The 14,492-nt window shown below is 31.6% G+C and overlaps 1 protein-coding gene across 1 annotated transcript in view; it reads right to left on the reverse strand.

The window, feature by feature from the left end:
- LOC143235342 (zwei Ig domain protein zig-8-like) overlaps positions 1 to 14,492 on the reverse strand; it is a 99,555-nt gene that overhangs the window by 47,081 nt on the left and 37,982 nt on the right. The gene's annotated exons all lie outside the window — the stretch shown is intronic.

Below are 14,492 nucleotides of genomic sequence, written 5' to 3' on the forward strand. Positions count from 1 at the left end.
TTATTTTATGTGTATTGTATTCCTTCTTCAACTGTTTGTTTATGCAATAACAGCCTTAATTTTGCTTTAGATTGATATGTCTTACGATTTGGGTTGATTTTTGTATTCAATTTCAGTTCGATTTCATAATATTGGGTTTTATTCTCGGTCTATTTTCAGTTATTTCGTACAATTTTTGAACTATCTCTGCACTGACCAGATTTTTAGTATAAAAACATAAACAGATATTTTACTTGGGTTTCTATATTTTTATTTATTTTTTGAATTTCTAATTGCTAATTAAATAAACAGCAATGCAATGACAGCAAAAAAACAGAAACACGCATGTAAGGTTTGAACTATTAAAAGAATGAGACATGACTACTCATTAAGACTAAAGGTATTTAATCTGTTTATGACACGGGCCTGGACTGGCGAAGTGTGTTAAGGGGTTCGATTCGTATTCCGGTCGCACCAAACTTGCTCGCCCTTTCAGCAACAAATAAGTGATTCTTTTTCAATACATATTTCAGAATTTGAGCTGCAATGAAGATATTAAGAACATGAGGAAAAAATGCAGTCACCATGTTTTTGTAAAAATTTAGGGCTAATGGTTTTTCAACATTTTTTCTACAGTTAAACAGTGACACACACCTGAAGAATTAAAGCAATTTCAGTGAGCACATGTTCTACTGCTGAAAATGTATACAATATATAACCACTACAGAAAATCTTAGTATTAATCTTAGTATTAGCCAAGGCAAATACATCAGTGTGCATGCCATACCCCTTTTGTCACTAGCAATAAAAATGAACTTTCTTTGCAACCCCTATTAGTTTTAATCTCTGCTTAACATTTCCTGAAGCTACTTTTATTACTTACACCTTTCTATTGGTAATCACAGTATTCATGTAATTTACCACATTAGATGTCTAGTATAATATCTTACGTTTTTGGCATGGTATGGCTAGGTGGGTTAAGGCGTTCGACTCGTAATTTGAGGGTCACGGGTTCGAATCCGGGTCGCACCAAACATGCTCGCCCTTTCAACCGTAGGGGCGTTATAATATGACGGTTAATTCTACTATTAATTGGTAAAAGAGTAGTTCAAGAGTTGACAGTGGGTGGTGATGACTAGCTGTCTTCTCCCTAGTCTTACACTGCTAAATTAGGGACGGCTAGCGCAGATAGCCCTCGTGTAGCTTTGCGCGAAATTCAATACAAACAATCTTTAATCAATTAAATCAATTATTTTTTGTCTACTTTTGGAAATATATTTACAAACTTGATTAACTATTATGTAACCTGTAGTGGTAGATATGTTAAGGCCAGATATGGAATCATTATTTTATTAAAAATCTACAGTACAAAGCGTCACTTATGCATTCATTTTGAAGCATGTTTAGTTATTATATTTTATACTAATTCATACTTTTTGTTTGTGTGCTCACAAACTCATTTCACAGTTTTAAAGCTAGTGGAACCAATTTGGTACGAAGTGTGATAAAACGCCATCAGAAGTTCGCCCATGCATGATTTACGTCTTCAGGTAAGTATTAACGGTGTCTGAATCCAAGTTTAGTGTTGAATTCTGTGTTGACTCCCGGTATTCCATGAGCGTCATGTTTGAGATTACATATATATCCCACTTACAAGCTTGCAAGACCACGGGCGGGTGTCCTAGGGATCCTCCTTATGGTGGTTATAGATGTAATTGGGGATAATGGAATAATTTGGTTGATACGTTGAGGCCTCTGTTAATTATTAGAGAGCCATTGAGTCCAGCACTATAACACAAATGTTTTAGGCAAGTAATTTAGAATAACAATAAAATGGATGTTTCACCATTGTTCACTTTATAGTACTTCTTAAGAATTGTTTGAATTTCTACCTTGTTAAAACGATAGAATGAAGATACTCGTGATATTAATACACTACGGACTACTTGTTTCATAGCATATTAATACACTACGAACTACTTGTTTCATAGCGTATTAATACACTACGTACCAAGTACTTACAGGTTCGTTAAATGCTGCAACATTATAACTGTGACATTGCAGAATTATGTGCTTTTATGAAATAAAACAAAGAAATAATATAATAAAATAAAATATAGATGTTCACCTTATAACTCGTAACATCCTTATACAGACCAGTTTAATAGATTATTTTAGTGGTAAAAAACTCTATGTTTGTTTTTGTGTGTTTCTTTGTCTTTTGTATAGTTTTATCCATCTCTTATGTTTCGAGAATAGTGAGAGATCTAAATTATAATACAACATTGTTTTAAATAATGTCAGTTATTACTGTAGTTCTCGAGTATTAAACAAACAATCAGATGATGTGATACGCAAATAATTAGCTATTCATCCTATAATAATACATATTTTCTAACACGGTCTTGCCTCTTTTGTCACTTTAAGATGGATTATTCAGTTTAAAGTGTCCAAATTGGTCTGATAAGAAACATGATTCAACCTTAAGCAAAACTTTAGTCGTTTCATCCACAAGGATGAACATTAAATTAAAAGTAAGCCACACAGTCATATACGAGTAAGTTGTTTCAAGTACTACAAAATGTCATTATGAGAAAAATGGAACCGTTTTAGTACCAATAGCAATCCTGCTCTAATATCTAGATTTGATAGACAGTGATATATAACAACTCAAACAAATATCTGATATCTGTAACACTATATCACCACAGCCACAAGTTATCTGCAGACCAGCACAACTGGATTCCGTGTCAGATGACAACAAATAGATTAATTAAGGCCGACATATGCCAAATGAAATTCATTTCGTTCAAAGAAGAACACAATGATGCCAGGAACATGTCCAGTGGCCCAACGATGTATGGAAGAAAATTTTCTGTCTTTTTTGTCACTCTTCGCTATTTACCTAAATATCGCATGGTATATTTATTAGAAAGAAACCTGGGGCTCGATCCATCCCATTATTGTAAAGAAACGTGACACAAATTGATATGAAAGAAACATAGTGAAAACACGAAAAGTCAGTAATGGATTTCTAAATCTCTTTTTCTTTGGGGATAACAGCATTAAAGCCACACATTCTATATTATATTATATTTTATATTCTGCGACGTTTATGTTGCCTTATGTTGGTGCAATTGACCATGATACCAGGCTCATCCATGTGACAAAAACTGATGTCATTTACAGAAGGAAAGAGATTCATTAAGCTTCATGTTAACCAAACATGAATGAAGTATTCTTGAGTGATGAACCACTTTCCATCAAAAAGGCTGATTAACATTTCTTTCTTGTTTCATGTAATTGGTTTCTGAGAAATTGATATCTTAGCAAAACTTTTATTCTTAAGACTGCAGTTCATGTGATAATACTTTCTACTGAAGAGAAATCTCATGAACCTTAAAGATACAATGCTTCTACCAAGGGTCCCTTTACAAGTATGTCTTCAACTGTTTTTCATTTCGATTTCAGCTCATATGTCAAGCCATCAGATGTTTTATTTATATCAAAGCAGAACGAGAAATCGTATGTCAGAACGGCAGGTTAAGGTTAAGATGAACCTAGGAAGGTCGAAACGTGTTTCTCTCTTTATTAATATTGTTAACACCCACACCAGTCGTTCTGAGATACATTTTTATTTCAAGTGGGTTTCTCGTCATCAAGAACGTGAAAGTTTTACTACCATTATTTTATAACGTTGGGTTTTACTTTGTTTCGTTCGAAATGTTGTAGCTATTAATTTCTCTACAATTTGTTGTAATTAGGTTATATGGATAGACCATATACATTCCAAATGATGGTATAGGTTCGGATTCGGTAATTCATATATTCAATCTTTGGCTATCTAAATCCTATTTAGAATCGTACGAGACTCAGTTGGATAAAGTTACATAAAATGATTTTAGAGGTGCTTTAAAACAAAATATCACATGGGCTGATTAAATGTTATTCGTCTTATTGGATTAAGAACAAAATTATTTCCTTTTATTCTCATGTACAGTTTATTAAGCATAATTATTGTTTGATCTTAACATTATAAAGAAAGATGTTCTTTTAGTGCTATCTGGATAGCATGTTTAAGCAAGTATAATATCTTCTAGCTAATTTTGAACTCACAAAAATTCCTTAATGTATGATTAGAAACTACTTTGGTGACATATGATAACACATTTTGGAAATTAACCATTGAAAACCTTGAAGTAAATGAATACTATAGAGTTTATAAGAATCTAAACTATTGTTATCCGCAGTAGAAATAATAAAAAATATATTTTCTTATGAAACTGACTTAGTCAGTATGAATGAATACATGTAAAACTGTGATAAACTTAATTCAGCCGATTATATTGTTTGTTTTGAGTTTCGCGCAAAGCTACACGAGAACTATCTGCGCTAGCCGTCTCTAATTTAGCAATGTAAAACAAGAGGTAAGGCAGTTATTTAGCACCACCCACCGTCAACTCTTGGGCTACCCTTTTGCCAACGAATAGTGGGATTGACCGTACGTTATAACGCCCCCGCGGTTGAAAGAACGAGCATGTTTGACGTAACGGAGATTCGAACCCTCGAACTTCAGATTGCGAGTCAAGCGTCATAACCGAGTCTAGCTGGTGATACCAGAGACCAAGCTAGAATTAAATTGTCTTGATAACAAATCGTAATATCAATAACTTTTTTGTATAACTGGTGATTAAACTTCCTCTATGATAATGACTAGTAGTTACACCGAAGTAAGACTACTATTCTATGTAGTTTTTACAAAAATGTTAGACTTTTTCTGTTATTCCTCGACCGGAGGTTAAAGTATCGTCTTCATTTCTATGTTCAAATGTGACGAAGTTGGAAGTTTACTATCTGATTTTCATAAAATTTGATACAAAGGCTGTGTGTTCCAAAGGGCTGATTGCTCAACATTTGGTGAAAAGTCAAAGTTACACGTAATTCAACTCAAATGAAATTAATCTGATTTTTCATTTAACATTTTTATGAAGTGTAACTGTTCACCTGTGAAATAGTTGATTAAATTTAGACGAATGTAACACAAAGTTTAATGTTAACCACTTCTGCTATAATGTTAGAAAATTTGGATTTTAACTTTTCCCATTTCAATTTAGTAACAAGTGCATCTTTATCACAAATACAATACTTTGCCATGACACTAGTGCGTACCCAAAACTGAAAAACAAGTTGAGGTGAAAGTAGAATTTGGGCATCTAAATCTAGAGTTATAAGAATTAAGAACATTGGTTTTCTTGGTTTTAGGTACATTTCTGCAAAAGTCGAAATAATGCAAAGCAGTGACTGCACTCCATGAGCGCCTATGCAGTTTTGTATTGTCTTAGAACATTTTTATATAAATTTGCGTGGCTATGGTATGCTTAAAGCTGAGGATTCTTTTAAAGAATTGCTTTCTTATAAGATATCGAAACACTCTTGTTAAAGTGTGATAAAACACTTACTGTAAAACTAGTTTCACACACCAAACTTTAAGTAAATAAGTCCATTTTTCTTATTTGTGTACATGGTAACATCTAAACAGTTTTAAAGAGTAAATTTCTAAGCCTTTGGCAACAAACTAGTGTTAGGAAACTTTATTCTGTAGTCAACATAAAACGATTTTTTTTTTTCTAATGAGAACACCTGGAGGAGAAAAGATTAAGGTGTGTCCAGGATGGTTGAACTCCTTGGATATCTTTTACTTCCTAATCACCAACTAATCGCATTGATTGAGTAAACAGTGATTAAGAAAACATAGAAGCTGAGAATGACACTACGCAAGTCTTTTTTTATTTTTAACCTTAGAAATAGAATTATAAGACTGAACTCTACGAACTTTCTTTCCTAATTCTAGTCGTCTGCGACTCACCGTTTTAGATAAACAAACTGGATGTCTAAATCTGTGGTTAAATAAAATGTTTTCTTTTACTTCTTTTGCCATATTTTTTACATATTCTCTATTTGCTACATAAATATCAGTCAGTTTTGTATTTCCTATAATTTCCATTAGTAACTAATATTTCAAGTTTGTATTTAATATATACTTAATATTTCACTGACAATACTTTTGAAAATAAGTATACAAAAAAAACACATTTAAACTTGGCGAAACAAAGAATGTTATTCGGTCTAATGAAAGTGAAGAAGGTAATGTTTTGCTACGAATTATTTCTGTCACATTTCTCTAAATTACGAATTAATTAAACCAATTATAATGTAAGAGACATTATAAGGAATGTTATGAAAAGAACAAACCACAACAATATTCATATATTTAAAACTGTAATGAAAGATAACAAATAACAAGAAACAACGCTACAAACTATACTGTAAAAACACCTACAATAAAAGTTAAAAAACAACAAACAACCATGCCCCAAACCATACTGTAAAACCTCTTACAATGAAAGTTAAAGAACAACAAACAACAATGCCCCAAACCATACTGTAAAAACTCTTACAATGAAAGTAAAAGACCAACAAACAACAATGCCCCAAACCACACTGTAAGAACTCCTATAATGAAAGTTAAAGAACAACAAACAACAATGCCCCAAACCATACTGTAAAAACTCTTACAATGAAAGTTAAAGAACAACAAACAACAATGCCCCAAACCACACTGTAAGAACTCCTATAATGAAAGCTAAAAAGAACAAACAACAACGTTGCTAAGGGAGTTCTTAAAACAAATCTAAGAAAAAATAATATTTTATTTCTTAAAAGTCATATCTTTTCTGTTCTCCTTGTAAAATATTTTAGTAAGCTGAACTTAAAATATATATTTTTTACCAAAATGTTTAAACTACATTGTTAGCAGACGTACATAATATGATTTCAAATTTTAAACGTATTTAATTCCAGTTTTACATGAGAACTTTTTTTCTATTTCATATGTCTGCAGAATAATTTGAAAAATACTTTTTTAAAGTTAAAACAGAGGCAAAAGATAGCATATATCTGATAATATACACCAGATAGTTGTTAAATTATTAGCGTGTAACAATATAGCTCATCGTACAAAATAAAATTGAATGGGAATTAGATACTTTATAAGAGACTCAGTCCGTGTGAAAAATTGATTAGGTTGTATCTGTGGACGTTTTTCCTTGTCGAAATACTAGAAAAAGTCATATTAATTCTCTAGAGTTAACTCACCTCTTATAATTTTCATGACGCTATGAATGTCTTAGCGAAAGAAGAACATGAGGATTTATATTTATTAACAAAAAAAAAAAGAGTGCGTCAATCGATTTACTTATTAAGTGTAATCTTATTAGTGTTGCTCTAGAAAAGTCGGAATGTGTCTCAAGTATTATCATACAGGTCTGTAATATGAATTGGGCACATATTTTGGTATAGTTCTATTCATACAATTAGGGCGAAGATACAGTAATTTTTATAAATTAAATAGCTGTTCAGTGTTTTCTGAGCACAAAGCTACACAAAGGGCTATCTGTGCTCTGCTCACTACTGGTATTGAATACCGTTTGCTAGAGTTATAAGATCGAATACGTACAGTTGTGCCACTGGGTAGCCAATTGATTAGTAAAACATTTGGGGGATCTCTATATACATTTTGGGGATTTTTTTTCACTTACTTCAATTCCATATTTACAAAATTAATTGAGAATATACAACAAATGACACACGATATCACTGTAAAATATTGTCTTTTTTTACGTCTAAAATGATTTCATTTCAATGATTTTCCAATTTTTTTACAACTCGTAGCATAACCATCTTTAGAACATAACACTAACTTCAACCACAGAAGACTGAGAGAGATTATGTTTTTAACCTTTTTTCTGTTGTCGTTGGTTTGTGAGCAAAAGTTCTCAAAATAGCTGAATTGAGTTGGACAAAAGTTGATGTACATTTGGAATATGATCCAGTTTAGAAATCCCGTAACACCGATTGTTCACACCTTTAATTTGTTTTTCTCTGTAACTTAGTCAGTTATCGATTTTTGATGAAACTTGGTAGGCGTATGAAGAATATTGTTCCTTATTGTCCTCATAAAAATGGGGCCCGGCATGGCCAGGTGGTTAAGGCACTCGACTCGTAATCCGAGGGTCGCGGGTTTAATACCCCTGTCACACCAAACATTCTCGCCCTTTCAGCCGTGAGGGCGTTATAATGTGACAGTCAATCCCTCTATTCGTTGGTTAAAGAGTAGCCCAAGATTTGGCGGTCGGTGGTGATGGCTAGCTAACTGCCTTCCCTCTAGTCTTACACTACTAAATTAGAGACGGCTAGAGCATGAGTTGAGTCTCATCACTGCCAAAAAACCACCTGAAAGTTAAGAGCGACTAAAACAGATAGCTGTCAGTGAATCACGAAATGAACGGGAAGTATCGTGTACATTTTGGTTGCGGCGTTTTGTATTTGAATACAAAGATTTACCCAGTGAAAAGATAGCGCTACGTGTTTAACGTAATTAAAACAGTAAATATAATTAACTCTATAGACTACATATGTAATAGATTTGATACCTAGAATTCTGAAGGAATTTGATAGTCGTAAAGAGCGTCTCAATGACTGTGAGGTTAAGCCAAAGAAAGTCAAACCTATTTCACAACATATAATACTCACAAAACACCTCCACTATACTTTGAGCGAAATGGTCTAATAAAAGTAACAAACAGATTGACTTAGGTAGTAAGAAACATCAGATATAGCTACGCTTTCCAAGGTAAGTTTTAAAATTAAACAAATTAATAACATAAGTAAATTAAGTGTCTATAAATAAATGAAGAAGTCCACACACAAATCTTTGACACACGAATACTGCTGTCTGCGATGGAGTACTGACAGATCTATTCCTTAAATACATTTTCCTTTGAAAGGCACAATACTATATACACCTGTTTGTTAACCTTTTCTGTACTTGATTGTAATTAAGTTGCTAATACCTATACCAGCCGTCTTAAGAATACATATATACACCTGGTTCTCCCGTAAGCATTTGGTGTGGTCGTTCTTACTATCTTACTTCTAATTTCATTTTCTCATAGTTTAATGATGACGTCATGCGTTTAATTTTCAATAATTTTCTCTTTCTTTCCTTTATATTTTTTATTAAGATACAGCTGGGATAGTCTTGCATATTTTATCAGAAATGTTTGTGTGTTAATCTCCTATTACTAGATTTACAGTTACAAAATGTTTTTTGCGTTATAGGAAATTTCTATAATGATTTCGCTACATCAAGTGTCAACGAGGCCTTCGCCTAATTTGACTTGTTTTGTTTTGAATTTCGTGCAAAGCACCAGCGGGCTATCTGCGCTAGCTGTCCCTAAATTGGTAGTGATAATCTAGAGAGAAAGCAACTAGTCATCAACCATACCGTCAACTCTTGAGCTTATCTATTAACAACGAAAAGTGGATTGACCGTAAATTATAGCGTCCCCACACCTGCAAGAGTGAATATCTTTGGTGGGATGCAAACATAGAATTCTCTATACTAAGTTTGCGTAAATGAAGCACCCTAACCACCTGGTCATGCTGGAGCCCTTCCCTTAGTACTTATGCTCATTAGTTATTGATTTATCCGAACACATAACTTGCATTAGCAAGGCAGTCATATTACCTTTACTTCATCTTTATAAAACTAATCTTAATACCAGGATTATAAGCATTACGTCAACAACAGAATCTTATAACTCAGTCTCAGGATAACAAACATTCTATCCACAACAAAATCTTTCGAGTCAGTATTTATTCTCTGTGTACAAATCAATTAAATTTCGTCTTTTTTCATTTATTTAGCACAAATCTGCAAGAGGGGTCATCTTGAACTAAGACAACAACGGTCATTACATTTCAACCTTTTCTTGTCTGATTATGTTCCAATGACTGAGTTCAGTATTATAAACATTTTTTTTCTGTTATTTGCTTTTTACTATTTCAAATCAGGCAATTAAACCCCAAGTTCAAACTATTCTTAATAGAAACGTAATTTCACCATTTTATTAGTACTAAAATACACGTCTATTACTAATTTGTTTGTCCAAAATATTATATACAAAATTGAAAAGCGTATCAACTCTATAATCATAATAATATATATATATATATATATATAAACTCTTTAATACCTTTACATTTTTCAGCAATTTTTAGAATTGTAAAATTTCTATATCAAATTATATCTAAGAAACTCTAGCAATAATTATTTTTCGAAAATGTTATTAAAACACTAATTTCTTCCTCGAGGTGGACACTAAATGTACAGCTTCCTTTGCTGCCTAAAAGTAGAACATTAGTCAATGAACTTCATTATGTTTATGGGCTGTGTCTTTTGGAATTACACCCTCAAGTATAGTACATTGAATATAATACAACTGTAACATACGGAGTAAACGAATGCATCCAACTCTTTGATAGAAATGCATATATTGTAAAAAGAATTGAAAACTGGAACACTTACAAACGTTTCAAAAATTAAATTGTATAACCTTTTTGAGATGCTTTAATGTTGTTTCAGATAAATTACCTCCATATATCATCTCTTAATTTGGGTTTCAAATATGGATAGTAAATATAGGTCAGTTTCTAATTATTCTCGTTCTCAGCATGCATAAGAAAACGACTCAGTAGCAGAACTGTTTTATTAACTAAGACAAAATTCGTAGTCTAAATATTACATGCAAGAGATTGAGAAACTGTGTTCAGCACAAGTTCTAGGAGTAATATATTTCTGTAATCTAAGAAACTGTTACAGTTTTCCTCATTTTAAGACTTGCACTTGGAATACGTATATATATATATATATATATGTCTCCTGTATTTATAAAAAGTATATAACTGTTGATTAAAAAAAGCCAGTGTTTTGAGACTTGATAAAATATGTTTGTTTTATAGAACCAGTTGGGTCTTATTGCATCGTTTGCTATTTCTAGAAATATGGCAAATGGAAAATTCTCAAACCAGACACTTTGAATCAAAAACTAATATCTTACGTCATGACTATGTGGTAGTTTTAATTTATAATTATTTGTATAAATCAAGTTATAAAAATAAAAGTTAATTTACGTGTTTAAATGCGTAGTTCCAACTTAACTACCAATATTAAATTCATATAACAAAAATGTTCAGGGTATGAGTGTAATAAGATATATTTTAGAAGATATGCATTTTTATGTTTTCTTTTATTCCAAATATGTAAGATAATTAAAAACAAAATATTATGAGAAGATCCAAAAATATGAGCTGATAAGTGATAGGTTTCTTCTTGAAGATTTCCTGACAATAAAATATGATATTCGTAACAATTAAAAAAAATTATTTTGACAGCAAGATATAAAGATTTAATGATAAATATAATAGTATTTTGTTATCTAAATAAATTTAAGGTCGAAATAAATATATTGTAGTCCAATTAAATAACCCGAATATTATAATTCTAGACGATATCTGTAAAACTTATAGCGATAATAACACCATGTAACAAAATATTTAGTTTTTCTTGTTCCTGGGCAGAAAGTGTTATTTCTGTAACAAATCTCGAAAAACTACTCACTTCTAAACATTTTTATATAACTTTAGTATAAATACATGTAAATCTTGATTCATATGTTGTTTTATTCAGACCTTAAGTAAATGAAAATGTGCAAATTTGCCCGTTTTTACATAGAAAAATGGTTAATTTCTAAATTTCATAATCCAGGTCACAAAAGCAAAGTTTGAAAGAAATAATGGCCATTTTCTGTACTTTTACAACATAAACAATTGATAAATGACACACACAATCCAGAAACAAAATTTGTGTTTTATAGTGCAATCAGTGTTTCATCTATCAGAATGATAGTGTGGTGATGATAGGTAAAATATAATAAAAAGTCCATGGTAGAATAAGTAAGCGTATTATACATAATTGTTATTTATTTTTTTACATTTCTACGAGCATATTTTGTAAAGAGTAATCACAGTTTATTGTTGTAAGAACTTGTTATTTGAATTTGTGGACACCGCGAGTCGAGTGAATGACTGCTAGGCACAACAAATGTACTCAAAGAGATAGATCAAGTATATCTGTACTTAGCATGGAAGACTCAATCAGAAACTTCTCTAGATCAGTATGTTAAAATGTTATTATGTATAGTAGAACATAACATAAAACCAATAACAACTAATCGCTTGAATCGATAGAAGATAAATCAAATGGCGAGACGAAATCTCAATAAAAATACAGTTATAACATTAATATGTATTTTCAAGCATTAAAAAACCAAGAATATAAAATATATTGTATTGTACATATTTGTAAAGTTGTTACAATTCCAAGATGTTATATTTCATACATGTATTGTGAAATGATATTACAGTGTGATTACAAAACAAGTATGTGAAATTAACATAAAAACACTGTCCTTACGATACGTACAAACTGTGAAACAAATAAATCCGAAACGACGTATCTTTATCGCAGTCTCTTATATTAATACTTTAACCTATTTGTAATGCTCAGCATTATATATGTAAAAACGGCTGGTTTGGGTTGAGAAATGTTTTTATGTAGAGGAACAAACAACTTTTCGACCTTCTTCGGTCATCGTCAGGGTTACAAAGGAAGAAAGAGGTAACTGACCGATAGCTGACCACATGTTTGAAGGGGGTTGTGTAACTGAGTGTAGGAATGTAGAAGGCGTACTTAGATGTTTGATTATATTTATCAATATAGGTATAAAGGTATTTCTTTGTATTAGTTTATTTTGGGCTTGAGTCGTTGTATAAGTAAGGCTTCTTTAATTTTGCGTTTGTTTATGTTTGTTTCTTTATTTAGTATTTGAGTGTTTTCTATGGTTATGTTGTGTTTATTTGATTTCCAGTATTCGAAAACGTTTGAAGGTGACTTTTTTGTGTTCTTTGAATCTGGTTTCCATTTTTCTACTTGTTTCTCCAATATAGAAGTCGTGCCAGTTATCACATTGTATTTTATAAATAATGTTGGTGTGGTGTTTGTCAGTGTAGACCTTAGTTTTGTGCCTGGTTTTTGTATAAATTTAATATTAACTGGAATGTTATTCGCTCTTCAAAATAAAATAAATATTTTCTCAACCCAAACCAGCCGTTTCTACATATATATTTTTCTCTACAAGTGGGTTTTTTCGTCATCACTGACTAATGGTCAGTATTACTTATGGTAGCTTACTTATGCTGGGTCATAAAGTACAAAAGTGTGTATACTTTAATTTTAAAACAATCAAAATATGAATAACTGATGAAATTAATGAGAAACTTTACAATGATATTAAAAGTTGAGCTGTTAATGAAACCGTAATTATGAGTGATTTTAATTTCAGATGTATTGATTAGGAAATACTATAGTTTAAATCCAACATTTGATGAAAAATATATTTGGTTACACTGCTTGCTACAATTGTCAATTAATATAAATCAATAAATTATGATTGAATTAATAGGCATGGCTGGGTAGTTAACACGCTCGACTCGTAATATGAGGGCCGTGAGTTCGAATCTCCCTCACATCAAACATGCTCGCCCATTCAATCGTGGGGGAGTTATTATGTTATGATCAGTCCAACCATTTGTTGGTAAAAGAGTACCCCAAGGGTTGGTGCTGGATGGTAATAACTATATTATTTCCTTCTAGTCTTACAATGCTAAATTAGGGAGGGCTAGCGCAGAGAACCCTTATGTAGCTTTGGACAAATTAAAACACAAACAAACAATTGAATCAAAACAACTTTTGAGTTTTATTTTCTTATTTTGTTTATTTTTTAATAAAACATATTTAATTTTCTATAGTATATATATATATATGTATATATTCTAGGACTCCTTTCTAAGTTTAAGTGTGAAATTCTGTAGAAAGTACGCATGTTAGGAAAATAGCATACCTGCCATACTTTATATTCAGAAATGAGCTAAAGCGAAAAATTTTATGACGGTAGATTATCGTTTACGTAAAAGATACAGAGGTGCATAATCCTGCTGCTGTTTGTTTTCGCAGCATGATTGTACGTGTAGGTTATGATTACATGAGTTCCCAAAACTGATAAAAACAGAATAAACTGTGTAAATAATTAGCACAATGATAGCACTAGTAAAATATGTATAAATGATAATTTCATCAGAATCACGTTTCATAGTCAAATAAAGCCCTTTAATTTATTGTATTTGATTATTAGATTTACATGAGATATATCTTGTTCAAAAATATCATGTTTTATAATATATGAGCGATTCGTGTGTAATGTGCAAAAAATGAACAGAAGTTAATGTGTTAAGAATAGTATTGCCTTTTTTCACATTGTCCATCCCTACGCGAAATTACCCGTAACAGAGTACGTCACATTCGTTAACACTGTCAATAAATAAACTTACAACTGCTATTGTAAACAGGCAGGCACATAAATGAACAGCTCGTTAAAAGTATTTATCTACTAAATGTACTTCCATATGGTCCACAAAAACGTTCTGTTCAAGAATTATGAATTTAAAATATATTTATTTCTTGCTTTTGAAGTTCATATGTCATACTGTCTTGT

Source organism: Tachypleus tridentatus, chromosome 2 (genome assembly GCF_004210375.1).
Source record: "Tachypleus tridentatus isolate NWPU-2018 chromosome 2, ASM421037v1, whole genome shotgun sequence".
NCBI lineage: Eukaryota > Metazoa > Arthropoda > Merostomata > Xiphosura > Limulidae > Tachypleus > Tachypleus tridentatus.